Raw genomic sequence first — 6,731 nt, forward strand, 5'->3', positions numbered from 1 at the left:
AAGATGGCCTAGTCGGCCATCATTGGGAAGAGAGACCCCTTGGTCTTGCATACTTTATATGCCCCAGAACAGGGGAACGCCAGGGCCAAAAAGTGGGAGTGGGTGTGTAGGGGAGTGGGTGGGGAGAGTATGGGGGACTTTTGGGATAGCATTGGAAATGTAAATGAGGAAAATACCTAATAAAAATATTAAAAAAAAAAAACTAAAGACACTATAGAGTTAGATCTCAGATACTTTTGGACAATTAAGCTGCCACTGACTTTGAGGCTCAAGTTGACTGGATAACTCCCCTAGTTCTTGGGTGTACTTCATACACAACCTGAGGAGAAAGTAATCATCAACTTTAGTCAGCTGTGAGCCCTGTGTGCTACAATCAAGCCTGGCTGGTAAGACATGCTACCCAGTGCAATGGTGGCATAAATGTTATGGGAGTAACCAACCACTTTCTTGCCAAGCACTCCTGTCGAGTCAGCTTGACAGGCTAAGAGGCCTAAAAGCCACTCATGAGACAGAGAGTTTCAAGGAAACTCACTCCTGGTGTCTGGCATTCTCTTTAACCCATATACTCATATTCTATTCCCACATTAGTCTGGTGTATGGATCCACGTGCTCTCTTTTAGTATTATCCTATTATAAGTGCCTTTTAAGATTGAATTCTGACATAGCTAAAGCCTTCGCCAGTGTTCCAATGTCCTAGAAAGTCCTTTAGCAGAACAGGGGCTTGGAATAATTGCCTCTGGCATTACATTATCACTTTGAATAAAAGCTATGTCACTGCCCTACACAGGAATTTACCATCATCTAGGAAGAAGGAAGTTTGAAACCTAAGGAGAAACCAAAATAGATACTTAGAACTATAGATAGCTGAGTTACACCCCCCCACACACGTATTTACACTGGCCTAAGGGAAAGGTGGACTATACAATAGACAAAAATAGGAACTATGGCAAGGGCACGAAGCCCTTGACCCTGGCTTCTAAGATTAAGTGAATCTTAGGTGTAGGTCTTGTTCATCCCAGTTGTTAACAATGAATTCTATCCCAGGTGGTTCCTGTTAGACCTTCTGTGTTTACATTCCTCTTTTTATGTAAGAATCCAATAACCTCTTTGTACCTTGCTGGTATGTCACCCAACTTCCTTATTTTCTTCTGTATAAAAAGTTTGATGCTCGATTTGACAAATTACATTCAGATTCTACACAACCTCTCCTGTATGCATCTGTCTGTCATCTCATCCGATGCTTTGCCCACCTGCCCAAGAGACCCGTTCCACCCAGACAAAGGGACCAAGAGGGTCTGTGGCAGTTTCTGACTAGAAATAAGGCCTGCTCCATACCTGGTATATTATCAAGCCAAGAACCTATGATTACACAGCTCAGATAGATAGAACCTTGTACCATTATTCTGCAAAATGAACATAGTATTAAGCCAAGTTCCAAGGACATATTGTTATACTCATAGCTTAATATATCTCTTATTGCTTGCCAGAGAAGCTTCCATTTGCAATATATAGCAATAATACAAAGGCTCATAGAAAAGGCTGAAGGATGCTCTTCCTTAAATAGTACATATACCATACAATTTCCTTCATAGGCTTGGAGATAATTGTAGAAGAATGGACAGAAAGAATGTAGGAGCCAGAGGTTTTAAATGACTATGAGGTAACATTATCTTCACCATATAGTGGGGCCTCTGCACCTATGAACTCACAGCAAGCACAAGACTTGTGCAAGCTAAACCCAACCAAATTCCAGCACAAGGAGGGAAGGGAAGAAACCTACTCCTAGTGAGAAACTATTGGCAATGTCTACTGCTAGGATACGGAGGATTAGTTTCTTCTAAGAGTGTAATCCCTGTAACTTAACCAAACTCCAGTGGGAGGACACACACCCAAGAATATCTGGATAGCCAAATTGACCTTTATTCGGGGGAACCCACAAAGTTGAGTGGGTAGGGAAGGAGGCATAGATCTAGGAAAACTTAGTGGAGCACCGATGAAAAATGTTTGAAATGCTCAAGAATTCATAAAAATAAATTTTATAAAACCAAATCTGGTAATGGAATCCCAAGTAAACATGAAATTCATTTCTGTTTCATATACACTTTTCCACAAAAGCTGAAGTTAATTTTAAACAATATTTTTATCTTCTAAACATAGTCTATCATGGAAGCCAGGTGTAGAATTTTTCTTTTGTGGAAGCATGTCAGTTTGGGGCTTTAGTTTTTTTTTTGGGGGGGGGGTTAAATATGTTCAATCTGTATTAAAAATGGCTTTGATTTATGAAGGAGGAAGAGACAAGTTTTCACTGTGAACCAAGATTTAAGAACTCCTGGACATAATACTTGTCCCTTGAAACTCCATGTGTGAGCTGTGCTCTGGTTCAGTCTGCTTCCTATGAATTAAACTATAAATTAAATTTCATAGGGATTGATTGCCTTCATCATAGTTCTTCAAAACCTTTCCTGGGACATCCAGATGGGACTTTTCAAATGACTTCTCACTCAAAGGTGGGTGTAACCTGTTAAAAATGATCCATTACTCTATCCCCAAGTCCCAAGCAGACTATTCTAGAGACTCCTTTCTTAGCCAGCCTTCTCCAGTGTTTGGTCCTAATAGAAATTGCTGAACTGGTTTGGTTCTATCCATATATAGCTGAGATGCTGAGTTTCTCATGGGGAGTGACCTAGACGAGTTCCATCTAGGCTTGATCTAAAGTGAATTCTTAGATACTAGAGGAGTGCAGATTGTCCCATGGTGAGAAAATACATTCTACCCCCTATCCCCCTCCTTTATACCTGCCAGAACCTTCAGCTGACTTCACCCGCATTCTGTGCCAACATGGTTAGAGGATTCTGACATGCCCGAGATAAGCATTTCATACAGATCCTGGCCTCTTTTTGAAAAGGAAATAAAGACATTCCAAATAGCCAACCAAGCTATCCAGGTCTTAATCCAGATGTAAAGGCTCCAGGCCCTCCTTGGCCCCTGTACCTCCTTCTGCATACCTACATTTGGGATTTGTTAGTTTCACATTGTACCACCACCTCGGGCCATTTCTGAGTGGGAAAGAAATGATACAGGTTGCCAGAAATGTTTTTGCTCACTTTTGATTAGCATGCCTAATAAAGACTTGGGTGAATGAGGTCATTGGAACCAAGGAGAAAGAAAAAGAAAAAGAAGCCTCATGGTGCTGCGTGAATTTTGTTTTGAAATGCTCAGTTTCCAACATATGCCCTGCCTTGGTAGGGGTGGATGTGATTGCTAGAGATCTCCTTCTTTGTTCTCTGTTGAGACATTTTCCTTCATATTCCCTATGTTGAAGAGATAAACTATTCATAATTGCTTATAAGGAATCTGTGTTCCACCTAAGTCTCAGAAACGCTGGAAAATGTTGAAAAACCTTAATTTGAATACCTAGGGAATGTCCAATGATCTCTTATCCTCTTCTACTTTAGAGACTAATGGAGATGGGGAAGGAGAGTGAGAAATGTAATTCAGTAATCCCATTCCCTCGGGTTGGCTGTGAATGTGTGTCTATTGCCCAGTTTTTACGTAGAAGAGGGGAGTCTGACTTGCACATGAGGTAAGTAGAGATTGGACGGTTAGAAGAGTCAGGTTGCCTCATCATATCTATCTGTTTCTGTTTTCTTTCTTTTATTATTTTTTATTTTTAATTTTTTTAAGCATTTAGGGTTACCAAAGAAATGATTCAGAGGCCAGCTTTGAAACATACTGTTTGCAACGTGCAGCCTTCCTAGTCCCTGCACGTCCCTCCATGAAGCTTGTGCTAACAGAGAATCCAGGGCTGTAGCAGTCCCCATAGAATTCTTCTGAAATATTTTAGAAAGAAATTAGAAATTGATTTAGGCAGTTAGTGTGAGCATGCCGGCTAGGACACAGCTAGAAGTTGTATTAGTTCTCGTGGCACCTGGGGCTTAGTTACTTTAAGTGCATAAATCAGCCTCTGAGAAATATTATGCAGTTTCTTGAGCTTAGCTTTAGCTGAATTACAAGCGACCCCATGGAATTGTTTTATTCCCTTCTCGCCTGAATTCCTGTGCAGGGATTAAAAAGCAACAATGTCTGTTTTTATTGGCATGTTTCCTCTTACCCCACCCCATTTTAATAACTTCATCTCCTTAAGTCCATATTCTTTCCACTGTGTTTTATAGAAATTGGCCAAACATCTAATGCCCAAAGCTATCTGGGCTCTGACTACATCTACAACGGGTTCATGTAAGAGAGACATGGTGGTCCTTTGGGTATTAATAATACATAAAATGGAGATTTTCACTTTTGCTAGTTCTCTGGGGGCTTTATGACATCATTGGATGTTTTCAACATTGTCACTTTAGCATATAGGCTTTATGATTAGATGTCAAAGCACATGCTTCTTGACACAGACAGAGGGGAGTGAGAGAAGTGGCTCCCAATTGTGTAAAGAAATCATCCTAGTTGGCCATCAATGGGAGGAGAGGCCCTTGGTTTTGCGAAGATTATATGCCCCAGTACAGGGAAACGCCAGGACCAGAAAGCAGGAATGGGTGGATTGGGGAGCAGGGCAGGGGGGAAGGGTATAGGGGACTTTCGTGATAGCATTTGAAATGTAAATGAAGAAAATATCTAATAAAAATTGTTTTTTTAAAAAAAGAAATCATCCTAAGAGAACATCGTTAAAAGTTTCTGAAGAGGAAGAGAAACAAAGGGGATGAGAATGTGGGAGAGTTAGGCACTTGTGAGTTGGAGATACAGGATTTAAAATGATCAGTGAGGTATTGACCTGGCTCTAAGGCATCTGCTGGTTTCCTCTTGGTTTTGTCCATTTTAAATGGTGGGTTTAAATAATAGTCTCTGGTGTTCCAATAACTCTGATTCTAAGCAATCGTGAGAGATACTCACAGGGAGATATCAAGATTCAAATAATTTTGTTCCTTTTTTTTTTTTTTTTGGTAATCATTAGTTCAAGGTCATTAGCTCTGCAATTAGGAGCAGTGATGTTTTCAATATGAACATCTGGTCACTGGAGTACTCTGGGACCCTGGTCCACAAGAATGACACCTTGTATCATTTCAGACCAAACAACATTGGAAATGTCCAAAGAAATATTTACCAAAAACCATAAAAAATTTAAAATTATAGTACATCTAGAACAATTGTGAAAAGTTTATTAAAGGTAGGTTTCTAAGTATAGTTTTTTGATATAGAGGCAATATAAGGAATGTAGCAAACTATACATACATACCTGGACTGTAGCCACTATTCCATGACTTTGAAAAAGATAAAATAAATGTAATAACAGGTTTCCCACCTGATTATCCAAGATGCAAATTACAATTTGTGTTGTGTATGGATTTTATGAAAACATTTGCTCCTCTCATTTGTCATGGTTCTGGATTATGCTGCTAGGGTGTCCTAGACCTAGGCATAGACAGGACACTGTAATACCAACACTATGTACCGGACCATGATAGTATGTCTTAGCTATTACATATAAGCATTTTTAAAAACGCCTCCAAGATACTAGTGCCATCTACAAGTCTATAGTAGTTAAGAGCAAACACAAAGGCATGCAGGAAAATGTGTGCAAATAGAGAGCCAGTGCTGTTATGCTCAGCTAGTACTGCTTCCCGAACACCCCCAATTCACTTCTCTGAGAGGACCCAGTGCTTTCTTCAGTTTTCAAGTCTCCAACAAGTACACATGTCGCAGTCAAATGGTAAACAGGAGGCCTCCACTTTCCCTCAATGTGTATTGATTCCCTGTCTCCCTTGTAAAAGGGAACCAGGCTGTTTGTTGAAAACTAGTGGACAGGAAAGAAAAAACACAGAGATCCTATTCAGTCAAACCTATGAAAATTTGTTCTCCTATTGATTTTTCCCTAAAATTAAAATAAACCAGAACAACAAGAACAACAGAATCCAGATATATGAAGCCACCTCTTATCTTTAAGGACTGTCTTTAGGACATACTAAAATTCACAGTAGAAAATGTTATAGTACACAGTTTCCATTTGGGAATATCTTTATGCTCTTTAGAACAAGTTTAGGGTTTGTTATTAGTTCGTGTTTGGTTGATTTGTCCTTTCATTTTTGGAAGCAGCAGAACGATTTGGCCTAACATTATAAAACTGGGAAATACCTGGAGTCTGAAGACTATTATTATTAAAGATGGAAGATACCCATGATGTCATCCCTCAGTCCCAGGGGAATCAGGGGAAGATTCTTTCCCAGTACAGATTTTTCTAGTTCTTTATCCTATTGACTCTCAGATGTCTCCAGGGATGGGTCTCCACCACTTCTTTTACTGCATATTTCTCTAGTCATAATTCCTGCTGTCAAATGTTTCATGGTGTTTAGCATAAATGTTCCTTTTCTGGAAAGGGGAACTGTTTTCTCTTGCTCAAAGTTTTGTCTCACCTGTGAGAACAAGCACCCCACCCTTTTGAGACTTTCTGTTCTGTTTCTCCCTCGAGATGCCATCACAGCAGTGGATGGTCATGGGACATATAACAGGAAGGGCAGCAATTAGCCAAGTGGATTTTAGCTTGACTTGGAAAAGATGTCTCTATAGTCAACAACAGAATTATTCCAAAGTTGCAGGGCTCACAGTGCTGACCTGACAGTTTACCTACTGTGATACATATTGTCTTAGTTTGAGCTTTATTGCTGTGATGAAACACCATGACCATGGCATTTCTTTCTTTCTTTCTTTTTTTTTTTTTTTTTTTTTTT

The sequence above is a fragment of the Mus caroli genome, chromosome 8 (genome assembly GCF_900094665.2).
Source record: "Mus caroli chromosome 8, CAROLI_EIJ_v1.1, whole genome shotgun sequence".
NCBI classification, from domain to species: domain Eukaryota; kingdom Metazoa; phylum Chordata; class Mammalia; order Rodentia; family Muridae; genus Mus; species Mus caroli.